The sequence below is a fragment of the Corvus cornix genome, chromosome Z (assembly GCF_000738735.6).
Source record: "Corvus cornix cornix isolate S_Up_H32 chromosome Z, ASM73873v5, whole genome shotgun sequence".
In the NCBI taxonomy this organism is placed as follows: domain Eukaryota; kingdom Metazoa; phylum Chordata; class Aves; order Passeriformes; family Corvidae; genus Corvus; species Corvus cornix.
In genome coordinates this window covers 18,694,122-18,703,910 of record NC_046357.1, presented here as the reverse complement: position 1 = coordinate 18,703,910, position 9,789 = coordinate 18,694,122, and the positions used below count along the sequence as shown (strand labels likewise).

Genomic DNA, 9,789 nt, shown 5'->3' with positions numbered 1-9,789 from the left:
GGAAACCCTGGAGCTGCAAAATTTAAAATAGGATCCAGAATCTCAGGCCTCCTTACCCCATCAGCTACATTTCAGGAAAGAGAGAGAGGGAAAGAAAGAGGCTTGACTTCTCTCCATCTACTGCCACTGCTTAAAGTTGGTGAACAGTTTGAGCACCGTTTGTCTGCAAGTCTGAAAAGAATTTTGAGGTTCCTGCAATATTCCATTTAGATTATTCATAAAATAATTGCAACCCAGGAGTCCTTCTTTATGTTTCTAAGAAACCTGTGTAATATCATTAGAAATATTTTTGGAAGCAAGAGAAAGATGACACAAAAATAATTAGACCACTACGAAATATGCTAAGGCTCTGAGTGTTTAAAGGTTTTCCTCTCCCTCTTTTTTCCGAAGAAATGTATTTATTTTAATTTACATTTAGATTAGGTTCCCAGCAGCAGATGGAAGGAATTTAAGTCAATTTGCAGTAGGAAACAGACATTCTAGCCAATGAAAAATCAAAGAAAAATAGCAACCATCTCTTGCTCTCCTTTTGGACAATTGTCTTCAGAATAACCAGCATCATGAGAAAAAAAATCTTTCCAAGGCCAGATGGGTTCCATGCCTTAGTGCTGACAGAAGTAGCAAGAAATACAGATAAAGAAACCTGTTCACATATCTATATAAAATCTTTTTGGAACAATAAGTAAACTGACAGGCATAGCTAAAGTCTGTCTGTATTACAACAATCTAGAAGTTCTATTAAACAAAACATTCATTTTTATTAAATCAGGAGTGTGATGGGGATCAGCACAAGTAACAACTGACTTTTTATGTGAGCTGGAGTACAGCAGATACATCCTTCCTAAATTTAGGTAACTATTCAGGACCTTGAACAAGAAGCCTCTCCATCTCAGGTTCTCTCTCTAGTCAGTAAAAAGAGATAAGAACCTCTGCCCAATGATTCAGTGACCCAAAAATATGAGTTAACTTCTGACGGTGACTATAATTTTCCCTTGACTACACTTTGAAACTCTTCTCCAAGCACATGAATAAAAAGCATAATGAGTATGGGCTATAATACTCCTGTCTGTCTCGTCTTCCCTGCATGCAACGGCATAGAATGAGATATGCCACTACAAAATATGGATTAGAAGTAATAAAAGTATTCATCATGGCTGCTTAAGAGCACACTCTCCAACCCCTGCTGGACCATGAAAAATAATGCTAAGCAAATAACTTGTCACAGGCAACACTGCACTTCCATTTAGCTATTCAAATGGGTGATAGGACCAATGACTTCCTGTCATTGCCCACAACATCACGGAATCTCCTGGAAGTTAAGATGTTTCCCCCTGGCAGAAGGAGGCCCCTCAGGCCTCCTGAGGATGGAATTCCACCTTCTGTTCCCACGCCTGGCTGGCTGTCACTGTCACTGCCTTACAGATGTTTCTGTAATCTCATCTCGAGGGCTCTCAAAGGTAGACACGGCACAGTTTCTGCAGACAACCTTGCCTATTGCTTCCCTACTCTCACTGTCAAGAGTTTCTCCTAAAATGTGAAGTAAATTTTCCCTGTTGGGTAATAAAACCTTTTTGTCTTTTCCAGTGTATCAGGATCATGAAAAATAAAGGTTATTCCTTTATTTGAAGACTGACTGTGTCCTCCTTCACAATGCTCCTCAGCTGAGCATCTTCCATTCCAAGTTCTGTCCTAGGTGATGGTTTTTTGGATTCTGATTTCTGGCCTCCATTTTTATTAATACCCCCCTAATTAACCAGAATGGCAACATCTAAATTGGAAAATGTTCTGGCTGAGGCCAAAAGCTGAGCAGGTTTTGTAGGGATGACTTTCAATTATGCATTTCAGCATGCTGTTTACCTCTATTATGGCAATACCATACGACTGGTTATATTCATCTAATGATTCATTAAAAAGTCATGACTTTTTTTTTCTGTTGATCTGTTGGCTAAGCAAGAGATTTCTATGCTGTATTTTCACAATCATTGGCTTTATAAAATTGCATTTTCTTCTACTGAAGAGTTCCCTTTTTGAGCTCTTTTCTCAAATTCACTTTGAATTGTAACTATGTGCTGTAAAACATTTGTTGTCCCTCATGTTCTGATGCCACCAACAAATTTAAAACATACTCATCCAGACCAAAAAGCAAAACATTGGATAGGACTAAACCCACATAAATAGGAAAACAGAAATATTTCTCTACAACCCGAAGATAAGAAAATTAAGAAAAACTAACTCTGGAAATTACTTTTCCCTTTCTACTCTTATTGAATTAGTTTATGAGCTCTGACCATATTAATATTAATATATGCAATACCATTAGATGGCACTCAGTGTTATATGGCATAGTTTCCAGGTTCTGCTGGACTAAAAAACCCTGATATGTACACTGAGTGACTTCCTCCACACAATTCTTTCAACAGCTCTTAACATTCAGTATGTAAATTACACTTGTTTATATTGCCAATTTACCTCCAATTTAAATCACATTGGAATTTGGACTATTGAGTTTGTGTTAATCTGCCTGGCAGGATTTGGCCTACATTGGACAGAAGGAGAGAGGAGGGATGAGGAGTGAAAGAAAAAAAAAGTAATCCTCAAACATTTTTATACAATAAAAAATTTAATAAGATAAGCTATGCAAAAATGTTTCTTTAAATTTCTAGCTCACTCTTCATTTTAAACAGTTATTTCCAGAGGGTTAATTAGTGTATAATTCTTCCAGCAAGAGCAAAATAACTTCCCACCAAGCTTGAATTTGGCAAAAATAATCTACATCACATTGTCATTACAACTGAACTTATTTATTTTATTTATCAAGTAGATATATTTAAGGCATGGGAAGGGGGAGGATAGACATGAGGGATTGAAGGCTTATGTTCATTCTTTATCCATTGTTTGTGCATAAAAGTACAAATACATTAAAAATGTCAGCTCATACAGATGCTTAAGATGTTCCAACCTGCTAAAAAGATATGTCCTAAGTCCCTAATTCAGATAAGTTGCACTGAGCAGTATTTACTGCATGTATGGTAGACAAAACTGCTAAGAATGCATATACTCAAGGTTTTCATTTTTCTTCTATTTTTCAACCTCCTTTTTCACTTCTGTTCATCTGCTTCAGGCTTTTTTTTTTTTTTCTCCCAGAACTTACACAGTATTTTCCTTTTATGAAAAGCAAGCCAACAGACAAATAAAGAGAAGAGGAACTTGTCAGCTTATAACCTACATTGTCTGATAAACTTTTGTGCATTAGGCATTCTTCTTTCCCTGCATGGAATCTCCACATAAATGGGCTTTGCATGGATTAGCTTTATAACGTGGTAGACAAGGTTTGAGCTGTCTCCTGCTCCAGCCCTTCCTTCTGATAGTCTGAAAATGCTTTCCATAGGGTCAGATCTGCTGGAAAAGGGCTAGAATCAGTACTTCTGTTGGGCTCAGACTAACTCAAAGGCAGCAAGGTATAGTGGAACAGAGAGAGATGGGAAACTGGAGAGATCATAGAAAATTATTAAGGTGTCTGTAAACAGAGACAATACAAACAAGCTAACATCATCTGGTCCCAGAGGTACAAACAGGAATCTCATACACAGAGGCCTCAGTGATTCCATTCCTCTCCTTCCTACCCACTTATGGACAGAAGAGTAAGAATTCCAAACCTGCAGGAGGTGATTAGATTAAAGAGAGGAAAATGAGAACGTAAGGCAGAGAGGCAAAATTACTGGAAGACAGGAGAATATAAGTGAAATTCTAAAGACAATGATAACGATTTTCTGGATAAAACAGCCACAAAGAGTGGTGGGAAAGATGAAAATAAGACTGGTGGATATGCAAACAGGTTGTCAGCATAGGGATGAGGGCAACAGGGAGATGGTTTTAAGTAGAGGTGGTTTCCTTCCAGAATTGGTCAATAGAAGTCCATGCATCCTTTGTGGGGAAGAAATGTAAACAACGTGAGTATGATTTTTAACAAGGATGAAAATAATACCCTACATCATGACTGGTTACTTTATTAGCACAAATGAAGGCTTTAATTTTAAAGAGTAAACTTGACGGAATAACACAAGGTGTCAATGTGCAACATAATTTAATTTTGGGAGAGAGGCTGGCTTTTTTTACTTGTTTCCTAGGTTTGGTTTGCCTTGGTTTGGATTTTTGTTTTATTTTGGGGCTTTTTGTTTGTTTGTTTTTTGGGGTTTTTTTTTGTTTGTTTTGTTCAGTAAATTTCATACAATAGCAAGTTAGAACATCATCAAACTTGCCAAGTTAAACACTGCAAAACTGTGAAATGCTGGCATTTACTACCTTCTCTATGACCTTAATTTAGCTGCTTTGTGTTGGACTGCAATGAGATTCCCTCAGTTGCATACTTGGAAAGATTATAGGATAGGCATCAATAAAATTTATATTATCTTCTATTATCTTCTCATACACATGCAGTCATACACACAAACCCCAACTTGTCTTTCCCAAGTAAATGTAGTCAACAATCTACACCTTTGCCATCTGTGTGCAAAGGTTTGAAAGTTCTATGTGACCCTGAGTTTAAATATTGATATCCAACTTCTATGGGTATATATGACAACATTAGCTGTAAAGTAAAAATTATCCAATAAAACCTTGTGTACTGGTTTAGGGGATTGGTATCAGAGTATCTGCAATGCAACTCTGATGTATTCTGAGTTTGTGTCAGCATGCCAGGAACCAAAGGAGTTCAGCAAAGAGTAACCTTCAGTTCAGAAAAGGCTATCTACATCTTTTCCACATGATGAATTCCCCCACAGACTGGTTGGTGGGGCACATACAACACATAAATCAAACTTAACTCAATTTCCACTTTAGTTTTTTCAGCTCACCTTTGAAAAGAAAACAGCATATTATCTTACTTAGTCTAAGGCCACCCTAGCAATACAGGGGAAAGAAGAAAAAAAAATGGCAATATATATTTTTAATGAAAACTTGGTAACCTGCAAAAATAAGCTTTTTTACTCTTTAGAAAGATGCTAAAACTGCAGTCTCCACAACTTTGGGGTAACTGAGGTTTTCAAGTGTCCCTTGTGATAACAGGATCAGTACAAGAACCAATTGTGTTCAGTTTATGTACCAGCAACTCAAAGGTAGGCATAAAATACGCACAAAGGACATGAAATTTGCTGATGAAACATAACTGAGGAAAGAAAAACAGTTGATCAAAAATAGAAGTACAACAGTATAATTCTAAACACTCAAAAGGGAGAATAACTCCAGTGGCCACTAATATAATAGGTAAGGGAAAGCTCCAGTGGAGAGAGGGACTAAAACTTGAAAGCATTTGGAGCAGTTGGTAAACCACAGTAGAAACCACAAGAAATAAAACCAGAAAGATATTAAAGAACTGGGTGAAATTTCTATAAAAGCTTTTCAGAGTTCACTGTGCAAAAAGCACCAAGGTTCTCTGCAGTTTCCAAACCTGGGCTGGCTTAATGCTTCAACACACAAGGAATGGCCAGATAACAGTTTTGATCCATGTTTTGTTCACACGCACTCAAAACTGAGTTTGGGAAAAAAAAAGAAAAAAGTGCTTTAACTGCAAAAAATAGATCTACATGTTTCTGCAAACAAAAATTCCCCTCTGGGTTTTCTCTTATATATATTTTTTTTCCTTTTTTTTTTTTTCAATCAAATCACACTTAGTTATTAAAAAATAATCTGCTCTGCCTTGTTGTTTCTTTTGAGGGGAGGGTTATATGTTTACACATCTAAAAATGCGTACAATAAGATGCAGGACCTGTAAAAGATCTGTAACTGATTTGAAAAGAGTAGTATCCATTCTTCTGTCTAAAGACAACTGCATCAACCTTCTCCCGTGGAAAGACTGGAGAAGGCTGTGCCTTCACTTTGCATACAAAAATGTAATGGATAAATGCACTGAGGCTTCTCTCCCACACTCACCCAGACACTCTACAAGCAAAGCAAACAGCAAGATGTTTAATTAATCCTTAACTCCATCCTTTGCTAAAGCTGTGCTCATATGCAGAAGGTGTAGCCAAAAGTTTTCTTGGTGTTCATTTAAAGAGATATTAACCTGGAGTAATTTCTGTCCATTAACTACAGAAGTCTGAGGTCCCAAAAGGTGTCTGATCCAGTGCTTGTAACAGGCTGACAAGTGATATGAGGCAGAGACCTCTTATAGATCACGGAGGGTCCTGCAGTCTATCAGGCCAGGCAGTGGAGAAGTCTAAAGGCAGATACAGTCTGGAGAATAAACGTAGCTTATATTAAAATAGGGAAATTAAATATATAGTTTTTTAGAAAGAGCAATTGATTCCGACAGTCAAAATTTCTAAAATACTTTTAAGAATAAAGGTGCATTAATATTAAAGGAAAGTCTTCTTTTACTGAGCCTCAAGGTCATCATACATACATATTTGTTACAAAATTCGTACTTTTCTTTGTCTACCAAACTACCATTATTTCTAATCCTTTTACAGAAGATGAGACTATGATTATTGCATTTTATATGGCACAGAAAGGATAAGCTCCAGAAAAATAATACAGACAGTTCTTATACCATACTTAAATCTTCTGAGTTCCACCTCTGTACTTTTTAATCATCAGAAGTGCAAAGCCCAAAATATTGGATAAATTGTTACTGGTTTAATTAATTAACTCCATACAGATTTTTGTCTTACAGAGTAGAAGGTTTACATCATGGAGCTGTTTCATTTTACTTCCATCTGAAGAAATTAGGAACAGCAATTGTAAGGAAAAAACCAGAACGTTAAATAAAGTAATTATTTTTCCTGGTACCATTGAATTTTCCCTTCCCTTCCCTTCCCTTCCCTTCCCTTCCCTTCCCTTCCCTTCCCTTCCCACACCTTCCCACACCTTCCCACACCTTCCCACACCTTCCCTTCCCACACCTTCCCTTCCCACACCTTCCCTTCCCACACCTTCCCTTCCCACACCTTCCCTTCCCTTCCCTTCCCCTTCCCTTCCCTTCCCTTCCCTTCCCTTCCCTTCCCTTCCTTCCCTTCCCTTCCCTTCCCTTCCTTCCTTCCCTTCCCTCCCTTCCCTTCCTTCCCTTCCTCCCTTCCCTTCCTTCCCTTCCCTTCCCACACCTTCCCACACCTTCCCACACCTTCCCACACCTTCCCACACCTTCCCTTCCCACACCCCCCTTCCCGCACCTTCCCGCACCTTCCCGCACCTTCCCTTCCTGCAGCTTCCGTTCCCACACTTTCCTGCACCTTCCCTTTCCTTCCCCATTTTTTGAGTTTTCTTTTTCTTTAATGACATTCAGATCATCTATTTTTTTTTCTCCACATCTTGCTCATTTGTAATGTAGAAAAACAAATATTGTGAAATTTTTTTTCAAAATATGCTTCTTTAACTCTTCAAGTAGAATATGACCTTTTAACTTGACAGAGTTGGATCACCAATAAATTATATAAAAAAAATCCCTAAATCCCCTCTGGCAATAATCAGTGGCCATACAGATTTTGACAAGCACAGCAAAACTGTAGCCATTGCTGAAGCTAAATTCTTAGTCTCGTCAATTCCTTTACTGTCTGGGAGAAATAGGAAAACAAAGTAAAAATATGTGGGGTTTTGCAGCAGTAAGCTGGCAGAAGGGGGTTTTACCCCTCACGTGCTGACACAAAGAAGCCCGGAGGTCAATGCTGAAACCCCTCTGGAAGGCGGCACTCAGTGCCCATCACACAATAAAAAAGGGGTAGAGCTCCTCACCCAAAAGGGGCTCTGTCTTCCTGCCGTTGTTATGCAGGCATGCAGGCAAAGGCAAAGAAGTAAAGAGAGGGGACTCTCCATTTCTGTTCCACACAGGTTTATTCCGGTGAAATGACAAGGACAAAGAGCCAAATTTTTAACAGGGTCCAGGGACTTTATACTGGGTACAGAATAGGCGGGGAAAGGAATCTCAGCCAATGGGATAAGGACAAGTAGGCAGGGTGAACAGTGAGGGAACCAGTGGGAACAACACATAGGAGGGACTTCAGGAAGGATCCAATGGGGTGTTGAGGAACAAAGAACTTTCAAGAACTGATACATATTAAACCAGGGAAATGAATATATGTAACCTCATACATAAAACAGGGAGGGGAAAATATTAACCAATTGGGAGGAAACATGCAAAAGGCAGAACAACGGTTCTGGGTTATGGGTTCTCACCATAACTTCGAAGTGGGTGCTTAAACTTGGGACTCTGACTGCCACGATTTACTGTGTGTGTTTTTCTGAGTGGTCAGGGCAGCTGGAACCAGCTGCACCACCACAAAAATAGATCTAGAGGGAAAAAACTAAAATAAGAAAAAGAGAACACAATGTAAAACACAGCTGCAGCATCTGGAATATTGTAATTATTTTCTTGAAAAATGTTTCCTTCTTCTCTTCAATGTGCGACTCAGCCCTGCATTGAATGTAGAAGAAAAAACAACTTAGGTTATGAAGCCGAGACCAATAGATTCCTATCCAGAGATGAACATGACAAAGACCATTTGATACTGAAGATATAGGATTGTTATGTGAGTAATTGTTAACTTCAAAATTGGAACTTATTTGAGAACAAGCAGCAAATTCTGGCTTTTAAGTGTATGAATAAAAGCTGTTATCCACTTTATTCTCTTGTAAATACCTTTTGGGATGCTATATTCTCTCCTCAGCCTTCCCAAGAGACAAATTACCCCCTTTTACTCTGTCTGATAATGTAAATATAATTGGTATCATATTGATAAAAAATCCATTAGAAGCTTTGTGAGATTTTTAGATGAACTTCTTTTAAGAGAAATTGGATATTTAACCTGCTCAGACACTTTTAGACAGTTAGTCATGTATTTATAGCCTTAGGCATTTAAACTTCATTACAAATCTGCTGGAATGTGCACACCAATCCATATGTGACAGTGGCTGCCTTACTTGAGGCAGTGACAACCATGGGTTTCATCTGCTGGTCTTGTATCAGAAACATCTCTAAAAGCTTCTAGATCCAGGGTGGTGGGAGAAAACATTTTGGGTTTTGTTATGCCAGTACTCATGCAGCCCAAAAGACATTTACATTCTGGGAAGTGCAGCCACAGAGACTCATACTCAAAGATTTTCACTTCAGTGTCCATCTCTGCTGGATAGGGTGTGAGGGGAGAGGTGTTATGGTCAGCAGTGTACATAGGCAAGGGATAAGCCAGGTCCTTGAACTGAAAATTATTTATTTCCCTGTAGAATTCTTGGAATCTGGGGGTTTTTATATTTCTTTGGGGGTTTTGTTTGCCTTTTTTCTGATTTTTTTTTTAAATTTTAGTAGGAAAACATCTTTTTATTTGCTGAAATTTTGCTGCAAGTTTGTGTTTAAAAGCACATCACTTCTTATTTGAGATGTCAGAGGACCCTTCTATTCCCTGAATACTCACTCTGACTATCACTTAATACTGATTTAAAAACCACAAGAAGAACTTTGCTGTTTAAATATTTAACATTCCATTCAAATGTGAAACAGCACAGTGGAAATTGGTTCACAGTCTCTGACACAGGGTCCCTTACAGGAGAAAAGTAAGGACATGTAAGAGCAGGAGTCAGAAAGTCAAAGGCACAAAATGAGGTGCTATTAGGAAAGGAAGTAAAATGGATCAAGAAAAAGTTCTCCAAGAGTCTAAGAAATGAAGCTTTGACAAAAGAAAATGTTCGGTCTGCTACTTAGCAGAAGGGGAAGAAGCAGGTAATAGATGGTAAGGGGAATTCTAAAATGTTTGATGGGTTTGATGCTTGAGCTGTCAGTGAAAAGGCAGTGATAGTTAACAAAGG

The 9,789-nt window shown here is 38.3% G+C and overlaps 1 long non-coding RNA gene across 1 annotated transcript; it reads right to left on the bottom strand.

The window, feature by feature from the left end:
- Nucleotides 1–4,144: 4,144 nt before the first annotated feature.
- LOC109145824 lies at nucleotides 4,145–7,827 on the bottom strand. The gene is made up of 3 exons (XR_002047473.2): nucleotides 7,726–7,827; nucleotides 6,669–6,713; nucleotides 4,145–6,231 (listed from the first exon to the last, which is right to left on the bottom strand). It is a non-coding gene; the product is annotated as an uncharacterized LOC109145824 (long non-coding RNA).
- Between the last annotated feature and the right edge of the window lie 1,962 nt (nucleotides 7,828–9,789).